This window comes from Sinohyriopsis cumingii, chromosome 15 (assembly GCF_028554795.1).
Source record: "Sinohyriopsis cumingii isolate HCF-2022 chromosome 15, ASM2855479v2, whole genome shotgun sequence".
NCBI classification, from domain to species: Eukaryota; Metazoa; Mollusca; class Bivalvia; order Unionida; family Unionidae; genus Sinohyriopsis; species Sinohyriopsis cumingii.
The window spans coordinates 24457555-24474712 of NC_142975.1; the positions used below are offsets into that span (position 1 = coordinate 24457555).

Below are 17158 nucleotides of genomic sequence, written 5' to 3' on the forward strand. Positions count from 1 at the left end.
AAACACAACATACATTAATACATTGATCCGTACATATACTATATAAGGTTTTGTTTTCGTTTAGGCCAAGGCATTAGGGCAAGAGAATTTGTTTGAAACAGCCCATGCACTGGTTAATGAGGTTATAGACGTTCATGCAGAACCATTACAACCTGAGGCATCCAGGGTAGTGGAGACGAACCTAGTTAGAATGGTCAACCGGACCAGGTCCGCAACCAGACCAGAAGATCCCAGAGATCTTACGTTTACTGTAAGTGAATTTTTTTTCTGTATATAATATGTGGTTGCATTGTATTTTTCCATATATATATATTAATTCGTACTCTACGTGTTATTTATTTATATTTATAAAATTCTGCCAAGTATTATCAAACATTCTCTTGAAGAAGCCAGTGATAGCTCTTGCCGTTCTGTTTCTTGTATCGTTATAACTCTCTCTCTCTCTATATATATGTATATATTATATATATATATATATATATATATATATATATATACTATTATTTAAGGTGGGTCGTGGGCAGTTTTGTCGTCCTCAGACGGTTTCGTGGGCAGATGAAAGTTCGTGGGCAGATTTCCATCTGCCCACGAAGCACGTCGTCCTTTTCTGCACCCTTGCCACAAATATCAATAAAATAAATGCATATTTACGCTGCTGAATGTTAAATATTCGATAAATATGCATCTGCAAAATAAATAATTGCCTTTTTACCTATTTATTTCCATTTTTTCATTAATGAATTGAATTGATTAGCACAACTTGAGTTACCTCCCATTATGTACTAGTATTTATTGCACCTTAAAAATAGATTGACCCGGAAGTAGTATGTTTCAAATTTACTGCCCATGATGACAGGGGGTCGTTACAAAGAAAATCAAGGGATGGGGTTCTAACCTGTAACAATATAATATGTTAATAGTGTTACAGGTTAGAACCCAGATCTGTTGATTTTCTTTGTAACGAGCCACTGTGCCCGTGATTATTATTGTGAGAGATCAAAACTGCCCGGGAACCAGGATGTGGAGTGAATAATCTGACAATGTCGCCAACAAGCACCATACATATATACTATTTATTATGATATCTAAGAAGTTTTCAATAATGCTAATTAGTAACATTATAATGAGTGAGCTGTTATATGTCTTTCGAAATACCTCTATTCACTATTGCTGGTCTTGAGCCCAAACTAAGAGGATTGTGGCTGTCATTAGAAATACAAGTGATACCATTTATTTAAATCCAGGCTTAGTAAGTTCATAACTTCACTTAAGTTCATATTATATGCTGCTGCATTTTCTTCTCTCAGTCTACCATTAACAACAACAACAAAAGAAAAATGGTGTTTACTCAGAATTTGTTCCTATATTTATCAAAAAATTTGTTTTGGAAAAGATATTTTGTTGGAAAAGCTGAAAGAATAAAATTGGGGGAAAATCATGATGGTATAATAATACAATTGTTTACTTATAATAAAAGAATACTAGATTTAGTGTACAACATCCTTGCAATAATTAAATGGCATTGTGAATATGCAGAACCCCAATTCTTTAATGTACATGTACTGTTTAAGGTACAAAACTGTTTTGCATACTTCATAACTTATTTCTCTAACAGTGCAAATAATAGGAGACAGAAGACATTTAGAAAGAATTAATTTGTCAAAATAAGTTAAATATCAAGATTAGTTTAATGGACGTTTGAAAATTTACTATTAAAGTAAAATTGCCTATTTTTGAGAGAAAAATCCTAATAGTAATACACGTAATTTTATTTAAATTAGCAGTAATGTAGAGGATGCTGATTTATTTATGAAATATACCACAAACGTGTGTTTCATGTTCATTACTCCAAAGTAAAATACCCAAGAACCACCTCAGAAAATCAGTAATGACATATTCATGTAAAACACAAAACACAATTCTAAAAAAGTGTTGGAGATGCAGTTATCAGCTGTGAGTCACATAGCTAACACATGTTGAGTAGCAGACTGGATGCTTGGTATGGTACGAATTGTATTTGCCTTGTCAGAATAGTTGGTAAAGATTTTAAGAGGACTTCCTGGTTGGAAAAAAGTGAGTTGGAGAAATGTATTATTTTTTTCATCGTATGTGTCCTTGTTTCACTTCATTAATAATAATGATATGACTTTTGACAAATCTTTTTGTCCGAGTGACTCAATGCTGATAAGTGTAAAACAATGTCGAGCCTGCGACAGATGTGTCCTCTGTAGAAATGGGTGTTTATTAAACTAGATCAAAATTAGGTAGTGTAAATATAGGAAGTGGAACAATATACAGTATGGAAAACGCTCGCTGTGGAAGACATTGGGCGGACATACAGACACATCAAGATGTACTTAATAAGGTTCATACACATATTATATACTATTGTATGGCTCTCCTTGTATGCTTCAGATTTATACTATTAACATTGAAGTTTGTGGTACCGAGGCAAACGGCAATGGAAGATGCACGTATCAAGGTTATGAAGATTGTTAAATTCACAAGCGATACAGAGTCAAATATACCAAAACTTTCATATTGCATTTTCTTACATTTCTACTATCACAGATCGATTTAGACTGATGCGAAACCTATTAATTTATATCAAATTTGTCAAAATCGGGGTTTATTTACTATTGTTATGAGTTATTCACCTGTACGGAAAACGATCGTATAGGAAGACATTAGGCGAAATGACAGACAAAGGAAGACATACTTAATAAGATACATACACATACTATTTACAGTTGTACGTCTTTAATTATATGCTTTAAATATATAGCAATAGCATCGAAATATGTAGTACGATCGCAAAACGGCAATGGTAGATTCACGTAGCAAGGATATGAAGATCGGTAAAGTTGCACCCGATATTCAGTAAAAAGAACAAAACCTTCTATTTTGCATTTTCACACATGTCTATTGGCACAGATCGATTTAGTATGATTAGAAACATATCAATTAAAATCGAATTTGTCATCTGATATCAAATGTGTCAAAACCGTTGTTTTTGCGATTGTTATGACTTATTCGCCCATGTGAAAAACTTCCGTATAGATCGGATCTAGGCTCACGGACAGACAAATAAAGACGTGCTTATTAAGATATATACACACATTTTATGATATTGTATAGTTTTAATTCTATACTTCAGATCTCTAATATTAGCATCGAAGTATGTGCTACAATCACAAAACGGGAAGGATGTATTAAAGTAGCAAGGATATGAAGATCGGTAAAGTCGCACCCGATATTCCGTAAAAAGTGGAACTTTTTTATTTTGTATTTTCACACACGTCTATTGGCACAAATCGATTTAGGCAGATGAGAACCTATATATTAATATGAAATTTGTCAAAAGCTGTGTTTGTTTACTATTGGTATAAATTATTCACCTATATGGAAACCGTTCGGATAGGAAGGCATCGGGTGCACAGGTGGCGCTATACAGTTTCGCATTTTGCATAGGGTTAGGAATTTAAAGAAAAAGAATGTCCCCAGCTTTCCTCACTGGTTATACTGGCTATTTAAAAAAGACCTTGTATATCTTAGGTATAGTGCAAAGAACCTTTAATTCCCTTTATTTTGGTGTATGATTGATGGGTGTACTATGGGTTATAGAGTATACAGCTTGGCCTTACTTCAAATGTGCACCTTTCAAAAAAGTGCTAGCTCTACTTGGTCATTTTCACTTCCTGAACTTCAGAGGTAAGTTGTATAAAAAAGAGCCGATAACTTTTTTTTACATTTTATATATTTGGTAATTCATTCATTGCACTTTCAGAAGCTGGTATTGTCTAGTCTGGCAAAATTCATTTTCCCTATTTTAATAGCTGCTATGTATAGTGTACTTTAGACTAATTCAGACTGATTTTTTAACACAAGGGAGCAGTCATTTTAGTTAGCAGTGTGCTTAAATCATGTAAAATTTCCAAAAGTACAATATCCAAAAGAAATATCATCCACATTACATTAATGTAGCATAGAGGTATGCAAACATTCTCTCCACTGTGCATGTTTTAAATGCGAACTACTTCACCTTACATACGTCACTCTCTCAAAAGCACATATTATCTGGTGAGCGCCACCACAAACAGACATATGAAACCGTACTTAACAAGATACATACACATATTATTTAATGTTGTACAGCTTAAATTATATGCTTCAAATCTATAGTATTAGCATCCAAGTATGTGCTACTATCGCAAAACGGGAAGGGTAGATGCACATATCAAGGATATGAAGATCGGTAAAGTCGCAAGCAATAATGAGTCATAAATACCAACTTTTTTATTATTAATTTTCTCGACTTTTTTTGGCACAGATCGATTTAAACTGATGAGAAACCTATACATTGATATTATATATGTCGAAATATATGGTTGTTTAAGATTGGTACAACTAATTTACCTATATGGAAAGTCTTTGTGTTGGAAGGTATTTGGCGCACGGAAAGACAAATGAAGACGTACTTAATAGTATAAGTAAACATGTTATATGCTGTTGTTTAGCTTTAATTTTTTGCTTGAAATCAGTAGTATTAGCATCGAAGTATATTGTAACCCCCCTCCCCTTAGTACGCTACTGCAAGCAGACTTTGTCAAATGCTAAGAGACACTAATTGCTCGAAAATTATAATTTAAAAAATATTTATGTATTTATGGACTCGTATATTATAACCTTATAATGCGCCTTCATTTTCCATCAGGTAGGTCTCCAGGTCGAGTTGTCATGAAAAACAGGAACCAGTATCGTACATTCTTTACTAAGCGACTTCTCCGATGGTGCAATTTGTCTATAGAGCGTCCGCCTCGGATGCGAGTGGTCGCGTATTCAAACCCCGGCCGAACCATACTAAAGACATAAAAATGGTACTAGCAGCTGCCTCTTTCGGTGCCGATCATTAAGAGGTTAGTGCTCGGATTAGTCGGCCTGGTGTCAGGATAGTGTGACTGGGTGGGACAAGTTTGTCTTATGTCCGCTAAAATGCAAAAGCCTACTGAACCAAGTCGAACAGGTTACGTATTATACAACTTATTTTCGAGGTTTCAGCGAACCCCCCCCCCCCTTAAATGCGTACATATATTATCAGTATACCTCCATACTCAAGCCTATGCATTTGGGTTACCCCCCTCACCCCTCTATGCGTACATACTAAATGGACGGCCCCTAACCATTCATGAGATGGTATTGATTCAAATTTATGAGTGCGATTGTGATGTACGCATTGCCCTACACAAACACGGGATGGTATTATTCAACCGTACATGTCCACCAAACTATATATATTTATAGATATATGTATACAACCATGGTACAGCAATTAGGTATCTAATTACATAATGACAGTGTAGTGGTTAGCAAATTTGATAAATATACTTTTTTATTCAGACACCATGCCAAAAGGAAAGAACTAACTTACAGTTTACGCTGAACTAAATTAAATTTACTATTTTTGTTTCCAGCATGGTCGGAATATGTTTACATGTTTCATATTAGGAAACAATTTGCATTATGGCTAAGTCTATCTAAGAAGGAAATAAGATGTTCTTACAAACTCTTATTTTGTTAGTGTATTGGTTACCTCTCAACATATGAACCATTCTTTGCCATCTCACGATTATAATCCGTATGTACTTATGTGTTGTCTCATTTGTAGTATTAATTTTTAAATGTATACTTTGCTTTGTTGTTGTTGTTGTTATAGGGTTTAACGCCATTTTTCAGCACAATATAGGCTATACATGGCGGCCAGTATTAATGGTGGAGGAAGAACCCGGGAAAACCTCGGAAAGAACCACCGACCCACGAGAAGCTACCGGCAAGCTTTGTCACATATCCACATTGGTCGAGCCCGAGACTCGAACCCACGCAGACAGAGATGAGATGGCAGTGATCCGTGACGGAGAGCGCTTTAGACCACTCGGCCACTCGGGGCCCCGTATACTTTGCTTGTAAAATGATCCCACTTTATATAAATGTACAAACACCGCAATCGTGATGTGCTTACAGGAATACATTCTTCTGAGTTCTACTGAAGTCAATTATTCAGTATAATTTGTAAAACGATATGGACTGATTGATAAAAGTGACTGCTTTCTTTACTTTGGTTTGTCGCAATATTTTTCTAACACAATACTAATATACACTGGTCACACATGACGCCCCAAAGAAGCAGTTGTAGTTAATTCTTTTTTACCTGAAGTAATGGGATTTTTACAATATATGGCAGTGGCAGATGTACGTCGATTATCAGACAATGGTCGGCTTTTGCATTATTCACTTATTTCCCTACTTCGAGTGCGGACTGATTGACCGTTAAGCAAAATCTCAATTAATCTCTGCGATTTATGTGCAACGTACGATATTGTCCCCAGTGTTTATTTAATTCCATCATCGTTTAACAAAACTTCTTTTCTTATCCTCTCTAAATCAACTTTTGTTGACCAAAGACAATACATTTTATAAGCAAGGCAGAACGCAAAATCACATTGTCCATCCACGAGTACAATGAAAATATGTAAACAAAAATAGTTAATAAAATTCCAAGGTATGTATAATATTGTAGCATATTTTGGAGTATGCGTATTTGTTTACCGCTCTCCATTTTAAGGATTCCTTATATACTTGCTTGAATATGGGAAGTCGGTGCTGGGATTATAGTCTTTAGACCAAAATAATTAGCCAATTACTAGGGGCAAACGTTACGGAGTGAAGTGTAAGTGAGTTTCAAGATGACATGGTTTACTTTTGGTGAATTCAGGTAAGAGCCGCATGAGTATCCCTGTCACTCAGTAGTCCCTATTCAAATCTAATTGCGTGAATTGATCGTGTGACTCCAGGTGCAGTATTTGTGACTGGAGATTGGTAAATTATACAATGGAATCAACAGAAAAGGACTGTTCCGCCGTCGGCAGGCGCCATTTATTGTTGCTATGGTGGTAAATATGTTACAAAGTTACAGGCGAAATGAAGCTAAAAATCACGATTTAAAAGGCCTAAGGTGGCGTAGTAAAAACGGTTCCCTGTATTAGGTTGTTGAGTTGTATAGTTTCACGGCGTGAAATACTGGCGGTAAATTACGGAACGTTAACGAAGAGAAGCTTTGCAGTTGTGACCTTGACATACAATTGGGAAGTTGGGATTTGTGGTCATGTATTAATTAGAGTAACATTATTGATAGATTGGACGCGTTGGACTTTCTAGTTTGCAGAAGTAGTTGTACAGGATTCCTTTGAATCAGGGGAAACTTATGACTCGTAGCGGGATTCGCGCAAGGGCTTGACATCGCTCGGTCAAGAAACCCCTTTGGTTGATACAATATTTCTTGCTTGAGCATAATGCAGATATGTATACTGGCTTGCACTGTTTTCAGCTATGATGTACGATGTTGAGATCTCAGTCGGTCAGGATATTCTTTAACAACGGTATCTTTTATCCTAACACGTCTTTCAATACGGTACCATTTACCCCTTGCAATAAAGTATATCAGTTGGAGGTTGAGGATGAACTAATCGATATTGAATTTCTCTAAGTACTGTTTGGTCAATGTTCGGATCTCATTATCTTGTTATTGCAAAAAATATATATTGGTTATAATCAATTACACCTTTAGTTTTATGATTATTTAGACATTCTATATAAATCCAGCATGGTATCAGTTAATATTTCGACGATATTGTTATATGTGACCAGTACATTTGAACAGGTATGATTATAAACAGTAAAATTAGGCATTGAAACTGTAGGAAAAAAAATTATACTGAAAAATGTTTCATCAGCATAAAAAACTAATGATTGTCAAATCCGAGACTAGCAATATTTTGTAGTACCTATATTTGCTCTTTTCAGGCCAAGTTCTCACGTAATGGCTTGTTTTAGTAGATTGCTTGTTTTTGTGTCGGTTTTTTTTGTGCTTCCACACAAAATGCGCATGCGCGGAATTTATTTTCCGTTGCCATGACGTATAAAAGTTACCGGCCATGCACCAACATTTTTCTTTTTACATCAGATTTGCATAACATGATTAAAAGTAGTTATACTTGAACAAAAAGAACCAAAAAATAAACTATCAAGTGTACAGAAAAAATAATTTAATTTCTCGAAATAAAAGTATACATCACTGTTACTTAGATACGATTTTCCACCTATAGAGGACGCCAGCAGGAAATGACGTACATTTATCCCCACAAGACGAAGTACTGGGGGGGGGGGGGGCACCAGACAGACCCCCCCCCCACTTTTCCAAAAAATTATAGTGTTTTATGTGTATTTATCCCCCCCCCCCATGTGTTGTATGTTTTATATTATGCAAAAGAATTTAGGTCAAAAAAATTTAATTCTCCTTTTTAACGGGGTATTTCTTTTTAAACCTAGTTTTATCTATAGGGTTGTTTTTCCGAGTAGGTTTCCATCTTTCCATCACCTGACTTGAAATCCCTTCCCTATACTCTTGGCTAGAGGTCGCCTATATCCCATGTGTGCTATATGTATATATGCTTTAGTTTGTGTATGCTATATTTTGCTTCCATGTTGGGATAGCCTTTATTTTTTTTCCCAAATCTCCCCAGTAATCTTAGGACCTTATAATCGGATCAAGAAAAGATTTATTTTTATTTATTTAATATATTTTTGAATTTTGGCTAAGTAACGGTTTATTATAATTTAATTAAGAAAAAAAAAACTTTATGTGTTCTGTGTGCAAATATATTGTGTCATTATTCACATATTGGATTTGTAAATTGAAATCCGCTGTACTCGAGTTGGAGTCCATACACTTTTTTATTTGCTTGTATTTCTCCCACCTAGAGTCAGGCCGTCTCAAATTATTTATTGGATTTCTGCCAAAATCTCTAAAAATGGTTGTTCTTCCCCCCCCCCCCACACACACACATACACACACACACAGTGGGGATTTACCGTGCAGTGCGAGAGCTGCACATTTTGAGCAAATAGAATTAGAAGAGAGACTTATTAGATCCTTTCTTTTCGTGTATGTATGTAAAGTTTCCTATATGGGGTGTTTTTCCCGACTCTTTCATAGCCCCATGACGTCATTATCTCGTACTTTTCCCATATAGTTTCTCTGTCCCGATAATTAGGATTTGTGATAGGTTGCGTAATATAATTAAAGTCTATTTAATTATTTAATTTTAATTGTAATGGATAATAAAAAGAAACTGAAGCTGTTTAGGAAAATTTATAAGAAATTAAAAGGGTGGCGGCTACAGCAGATTCCAATCCGGGGTGGGGGGTATGAGGGCAAGGGTTCACTTTGTGGTGGTCCCCTTTAAGGGGAGATTATCCATTGCCCCATCTCCCTCCCCTTCTTTTCACCCTTTGCAGCCCCGTCCCTCCCATTCACAAATCTTCCTAGAAGTTCTTTTTTCTAATTAATTTGAAAGGATTACAAAAAAATTGGCCTATTCATTTTTTTTTTTTTTTTATGTTTATGACTTGGTCACACGCCATCATGGTTTTAGTTATGTAATCTGTTATTTTTCCTATTAAAGTTTTGTTAAAGTTGCCGTCATGATATAAAATTTGGTTTCTTCTGTATTTTTATTTCTTGGATATAATTAATTATATCCTGTCTTGTTTCCTAAACTCGCACTGTGCCATCGCATGATATTTTGTGAAGTTCGCACATTTGCACATGAGATATTTTACATGTATGCCATATGTCGTGTAGATATTTGAATATCAAGCTTTGTATTTTTGGAGAGCCGATGTTGGTCCAGTACCTCCAAGGTCTGTCCCAATTAACCGAGATATTTCCTCCTCTACTTTATTTTTAATTTTAGAGGTTAAATTTTCCCTTATCCAATTATATGTTTCCTTAGTTTCAATTCCCCAAAGTTCCTCATTTTCCCTATATTTACATAAAAGTTCCTTTATACTTCTAAAGGTCCTTGTTTTTTCTAGTCTTTTTACCAGTTTATTATTTTTGTAGATGTCACTTATGTTTTTCATGCTAAAACCAAACCAGTAAATGTATAAAACTTCCTAAGGGGTTTTGGGTTGGATATTTACTTCTTTTACATTATAAATTAAATACTAGAGAGGAGGCCTAACTCGAATCGGGAGAAACACAAATAAATAAAGAAAGAAAGTGCGGACCCTGACTCGAATACAGCCTGCCTCATTTTGAAAATAGACTTTAATGTGAGAAACGCCACACCATAGTCACTCACATAAAACAATAGGTTTTATTTTAATTTCAACTGGTAGTATACCGTTCATCTCGCCGGAATTCTAAATTGCAAATTAATTCAAAAGCAACTAAATTTATACCAGGACAAACAAATAAATTTGAAAAGTCCATATATAATATATATTAAGACAACAGGGACAAATTTGACATAGTATTGCTGTCTCTATACACAGACTATATAGCATACACACACCATAGCATTGATACACATAGCATACACGGAACATAGAAAATTCTTGGCAAAGATCACTAAAAATCAAGGATATGAAATCTGAAAATGGGAATAAGACCCATGTTTCAGACTACTACCCTTTAGAAAACACTAGGACTAATTATAAACTAAAAGTTTGATCAAAATTCCTTTTTTAAACTTTAAACAAGCACACACATCTTGGGGTATACAAGAGTACATGAAAACACTTTATTTTTTGTGGGGGGAGGGCATCTGTCTGGTGCCCCCCCCCCCCCCAATAAAATAATGATACTTTCATAACTCATACTAGGGAAAGATTATCATTTGCACTCACATTGTATGTTCTTTAAAATAATGATTTTTTTTTATTGCGAGATATCGTCATATAGTTAACCTGGATACAATACAATCTTGGTCCGTTTGCACCTTGAAACTTATCATGCGTGAATGGCAGGCGCCTTCAAGCAATCTGGTGATATTTTCGTCTCTTTTGCGATATGTTTTTTTATCTGACATTAGCGATACACACACAGTAAGGATGCATACGCATGCCGGCATCCGCTACATTTACGGAGTTCGTTGATATATTTTGTTCTGTAAATTTCGCATGATGAAAAAAGAAGGAATACATTATAACAATGCAAGGTTAGTTTCTTTTATTTTATTTTCAATCAAGTGTTTGTTTATTGTACCGTGCCGGGGCGGGGTGGGATGGGGGGGGGGGGGGGGGCACAAATTCAACACAAAATTAGTTCCTTTCTTATCTGCATGGAATAATGGAGCAAATATGATTGACGATATTGACTAGTAATAACAAGCTTTCAACTTACGCGCGCACACACGAAGACAACTTGAAAAATAGAAACAAACAATAAAATTAACTGGTAACTTCGCACTTGCTCAAGGCTTTGTAGTTACAATGGGGGATGGGTGGGTTTCTGTGCTATTATCTGGTTAGGCATGACTATTTCGCAGAAATACAAACAAATCTTTTGAGATGAGCATAAAATACAATTATTTCTTTTCCTCCATACATTTACGATGCTCTCAAAGGACCCACATATTTAGGTAAAAGTATGACCGTTACCAGGCGTTACTGAGTTGAAAATATGCCGAGTAAACTTACGAATTACGCCACGTATAATGTATAAACAACACCTGGCAACTTTTAATGATAAAAGATGGTGTTTTTATTTATTTACTTATTTATTTAGTTATGAGAACTCTTTCAGAATAACAATGAAATTGCCGATTATACAGCTCGCCTCTAAGAAGATTTTCGTAGTTTCCAACTGCCATGCATAAAATAAGTTTATGCCAAAGTGATCGTGACCTACAAAATGTTGGCCATTGTCACAGGGCATAAAATTCATAAAACAATAAAGAACATTCCTTTTTGTTCTACCAAAGCAGCGGAACCATAATGAGTTGATAAAACACAAGGATATTTGTTGTTGTTTTGCAAACCATTGCTAATAAAATCAGCTTCAGAAACTATTATTATTGTCCGCCCTAGAGGAAAGATTTTACAAGGTGGAAATCACTGACTGTCAGTAAATTCTGGAATGACAACCAGTATAACAACTATAACTAGTTTGTGCATCAGTAAATAATCTTGAGTAGCCACTGCACCTGAAATGCATGCAGTCCATTCATCGAATACCTCCTATTCATTCATTGTATAATACACATTTTACTTACTAAGAATACCCTATCACAGTATAAATGTTTAGTCATAAATCGGGAAAGTTTACAACTGGATATGCATATTTATTTCTATTTTAACCGTACTGTCATAAAGGTACTTCGGTGGAGGCTAGTGTGTATATGTCATGATGAAAGCTTATGTCATTAATAGTTTTCTTTCTTTGCTCTTTACAAAAAATTAAAATAATAAGACTTTCGTTCATCTTTTGTTAGATTTCATATTTTCTTGAGAATTTTTAAACAAATGTATCTGGAAAGTAACCATAAAAAATACGATAATTTAAAAAATGAAATTTGGGTCTCCTACTAAAGAATTTATATATTCTTAGTTACTACTCAGTAATTTTTAATTATTCATAAATGATTGTAAGATAAATTAGTTTTACAATGTAAAAGTGCGAGTTTGCTCCATTTACAGAAGGGTTTACATGCTATTCTCTTTGTATAATTCTCCCAGCTTTAAACTACAGATACAGAACATTACATAAGACAGCGAATTTCAGTCTTAACCTAAAGCTCGATGCTGGAGAAGAGGTCACTAAATTACCGTTTCCATAGTTACACACTGGTCAGATAGAGCAGTCTCCCGCAGGTATCATTCCCTATAGATGAATTAGAGGCCAAGTAAACTGCCTTCATTTCATGAGCTATACTAGTGTAGTATAGATGAAATAAGTTTTAAATTGCAAAAGTTGTCTCTTTTGTAACCAAAGTGCAAATCAATAAAGGAATATAATGACATGTAAAATTACATGAACAACAATGAAGGATCTTTTTACGAGAGTCGCAAAAGATTGAAACTATTTAACGAATTTCATAAATTTCATTTTAAATAATCTTAAATGTAAGTTAATGTTATGTGTATCACATGACAGAAATGATATTCAATAAAAAGCATAAAATAGGTTACATAATTGACTTTAAGTTACATTGGTCATTACACCTTCAATTCATATGTCGTCATGCCGGCATTTGCTGAGTTATTGGGTGTTATTAAACGTATCATATAGTTACGTATGATACTGGAAAATATCATATGGGTATATTAATCTTAAGAGGAGCAACACTGGCTCAGTGGTTAGCATCTCAGACCTGCGACCGAAAGGATGCAGGTTCAACCCCTGCCATCGGATCAAATCCTCGACCTTATTGGAAAATAATGAGATAACTAGTACATTCTACAAAGACATGGAACCTATTACCTCCACTGAAACGTACGAAATGATCATCTAAATTTGCAACAAGTGATCAGGAGAAGTGCGACCTGTTGAACTCGCAAGTTTGTTATGTTACACGTTTAAAAAATTATGATAAACAGTTACCGCATTTTGAAGTTAGAAATGAAACTTTTATTTCTGCCATCATTATATATAAACAAGAAATTATAGATGTAGTAACTAGTCTTGACCTAAACAAAACCGCTGGAACCAATCCAATAAGTAATAAACTTGTACAAGTATAGTTGAAGAAATGTATGTTCCATTGCAAATACTTTTAAATAAATCACTCCCACCCAGCGTGTTCCTAACACAGTGCAAGCTAGCGTATGACATACAGATGTATAAGAAAGGAGATAAAACACTACCGTCTAAATGCAGACTAATTGTTGACTTCGGCTAAATTATATACACTATTAATAAGTCCAACCTTAGAATATACTTCTGGAGTCTGGGATAATTGCTCTATTGAAGATTCGGAAAGATCAGAATAAAGGGGGGAAAATCAGATGGAAGATGCACGGATCGTTCCAGATCTATACCCATTAATTCTTCTAGATAGTCTCTTTATGCGGAAACTGTTTGGTTTGCACAACGAAGGAAAAGGAAGAGATTATGCATTATGTATTCGATTATAAATACTCAGGTACCTAACTATTTAAGCGAACTTCTTCCACAAAGGAGATATGAGGCATCTAATTATCGTCTACGTTACTCTCAAAGTATCACACCAATCTCAACCAAACTTTATATTTTCACACGACCTTTTACCATATACGATTCGTCTTTAGAACTCTCTCCCTGATGATATCCGAAATCCTCCAAATCTTTCTATTTTTAAGAAACGTTTCTCTAATTTAACTAACGTGTCATCACACAAGCAGAAAGACATCTTATTGTAGGTGGGTAGTCACGTCACTTTTCAGTGATAAATCTAGACTTAACCAAGAAGTGTGTTGAAAGGTAGAGCGAAAGAGCTGGGATCTTTGGCATTAGGTAAGGGGCAATAGACAAAGTGTTCAACTTCTTCATTATCATAAGCACATGCACACGTGAAAGAGTTAACTAAATTCACCATGTAAAAGGTCGGATTTCAGGAGACTACCTGCTTGTCTAAGTTTAGTATGTAGGATATTAAGATGACATTTGTCAGTAGCGTAATTTTAGCGTGATGACCCGTTGGTTGAATTAGAAAACGTTTCTTAAAAACAGAAAGATTTGGAGGATGAGAAACCTATAAATTGATATCAAATGTGTTAACATCGGTGGTTCTTTACAATTGGCATGACTTATTTCATTATATACAAACCATCAAAAAACGGCAAGGGTAGAAGCGGGTAGCAAAGATATGAAGATTGGTAAGTCGCAAGCAATACCGAGACAAAAAAGGCAACTTTCAAGGTAGCATTTTCACACATTTATATTGACACGGGTCGTTTTAGACTAATGAGAAACCAATAAATGGATATCAAATATGTCCAAATCTTTGTAGCTTTTTTTACGATTAACATGACATATTTAGCCTTATAGAAAACGATCATGTTGCAAGGATATAGGCGCACGGACAGAGAAATGAAGATGTACTTAATAAGATACATACACATAATTTTTACTGTTTTATTGCTTAAGTATATGCTTCATATCACTAGTATCAGCATCGAGGTATGTGATACCATCGCAAAACAGCAATACTAGAGGCACGTAACAAGGATATGAAGATTGGTAATGGTAAAGTCGCAAAGGATACTGGGTAAAATATATAAACTTTTCTAGGTTGCATTTTCACACATTTCTGTAGGCATAGATCAATTTAGACTGATGAGAAACCTATCAAATAATACCAGATTTGTCAAAATCTGTGTGTGCTTACGATTGGTATGACATTCGACTCTAAGATAAACGTTCGTGTTGTAAAGATCTAGGAGCACTAACATTCAAAGATTATCATCGAATTATATGGTACCATCTCAAAGCGGCAAGGGTAGAGGCACGTAGGTAGAATATGATGATCCGTTGATTATCCGTAATATCGCAAGCGACACCGAGTAAAAAATATCAACTTTTTTACTTGCATTTTCACACATTTATATATTTCACAGATCAATTTAGACTGATGAGAAACCTATCAATTGATATCAAATTCGTCTAAATCGCGTTTTTAAAAAATTACTAATGTTATAACTTATTTGCCTATATGGAAAACGCTCATTGAGGAAGACATTGAGCGGACATACAGACACACAAAGATGTACTTTATAAGATGCATACACATATTATATACTGTTGTATAGTTTTCCCTATAAACTTCAAATCTATACTGTTAACATTGAAGTAGGTGGTACCGTGGCAAACGGCAATGGTTGATGCACGTATCAAGGATATGAAGATGGTTAAATTCGCAACCGATACCGAGCCAAAAATATAAACTTTTTTTATTTTGCATTTTCGCACATTTATGTTGGCACAAATCGATTTAGACTGATGAGAAAATATCAACTGATATCAGATTTGTCTAAATCGAGGTTTATTTACTATTATTATGACTTATTCACCTATATGGAAAATGATCGTATAGGAAGAGAGGGCGAAAGGACAGACAAATGAAGACGTACTTAATAAGATACATACACATATTATTTACTGTTGTACAGTTGTAATTACATGCTTCAAATATATAGTATTAGCAACGAAATATGTGGTACGATCGCAAAACGGCAATGGTAGATTCACGTACCAAGGATATGAAGATCGGTAATGTCGCATCCAATATTCAGTAAAAAGAACAAAACAATTGATTTTGCATTTTCACACATGTCTATTGGCAGATCGACTTAGTCTCATGAGAAACCTATCAATTGATATCAAACTTGTCAACATCGCTGGTTGTTTGTGATTGCTATGATTTATTAGCCAAATGGAAAACGTTCGGATAGGAAGGCACTATGCGACGGAGAGACAAATGAAGACGTACTTAATAAGATACATACACACATATTATTTACTGTTGTACAGCTTTCATTATATGCTTCAAATATATAGTATTATCATCCAAGCATGTGCTACCATCGCAAAACGGGAAGGGTGGAAGCACGTAGCAAGGACAAGAAGATAGGCAAAGTCGATATCGATAACGAATAAACAGATACCAATTTTTTAGTTTGCAATTTTACACATTTCAATTGGCAAATATCGATTTAGACTGATGGACAAAATATTAATTGATATTAAATTTGTCAACATCCGTGGTTGTTTACGATCGGCAGGACTTATTCGCCTATATGGACAATGTTCGTATCGTTCGGATCTTGGCGCACGGACAGACACATGAAGACGTACTTAATAAGATACACATAATATTTACTGTTGTATTGCTTTAATTCTATGCTTCAAATCATTAGTATAAACATCGAAGTATGCGATACCTTCGCAAAAGATCAAGGATAGAGGTACGTATCAAGGATATGAAGATTGATAACGTCGCAAAGGATACGGGGTAAAATATACCTACTTTTCTAGGTTGCTTTTTCACACATTTCTATAAGCATAGATCGATTTAGACTGATGAGAAGCCTATCAATTAATATCAAATTTGTCAAAATCTTTGTTTGCTTACGATTGGTATGACTTAATCGCCTCTCAGGTAAACGTTCGTGTTGTAAAATTCTAGGCGCACGAAACAGACAAATGCTTATGATCGAATTAATAATAATAATAATAATAATAATAAACAACTATCTTTAACGAGGATAACACATTTGGTCATGGCCATGTGGTCCTCAGTTTTTGTAATAAAATAATGCAAATAGAAGTTCATGCACATAG

The 17158-nt window shown here is 34.8% G+C and overlaps 1 pseudogene across 1 annotated transcript in view; it reads left to right on the forward strand.

The window, feature by feature from the left end:
- Positions 1 to 17158, forward strand: part of LOC149781419 (uncharacterized) — a 58249-nt pseudogene that overhangs the window by 3135 nt on the left and 37956 nt on the right. The window contains exon 6 of the transcript XR_016414494.1: positions 65 to 250. The product of XR_016414494.1 is annotated as an uncharacterized LOC149781419 (transcript). The remainder of the gene's footprint in view (positions 1 to 64; positions 251 to 17158) is intronic.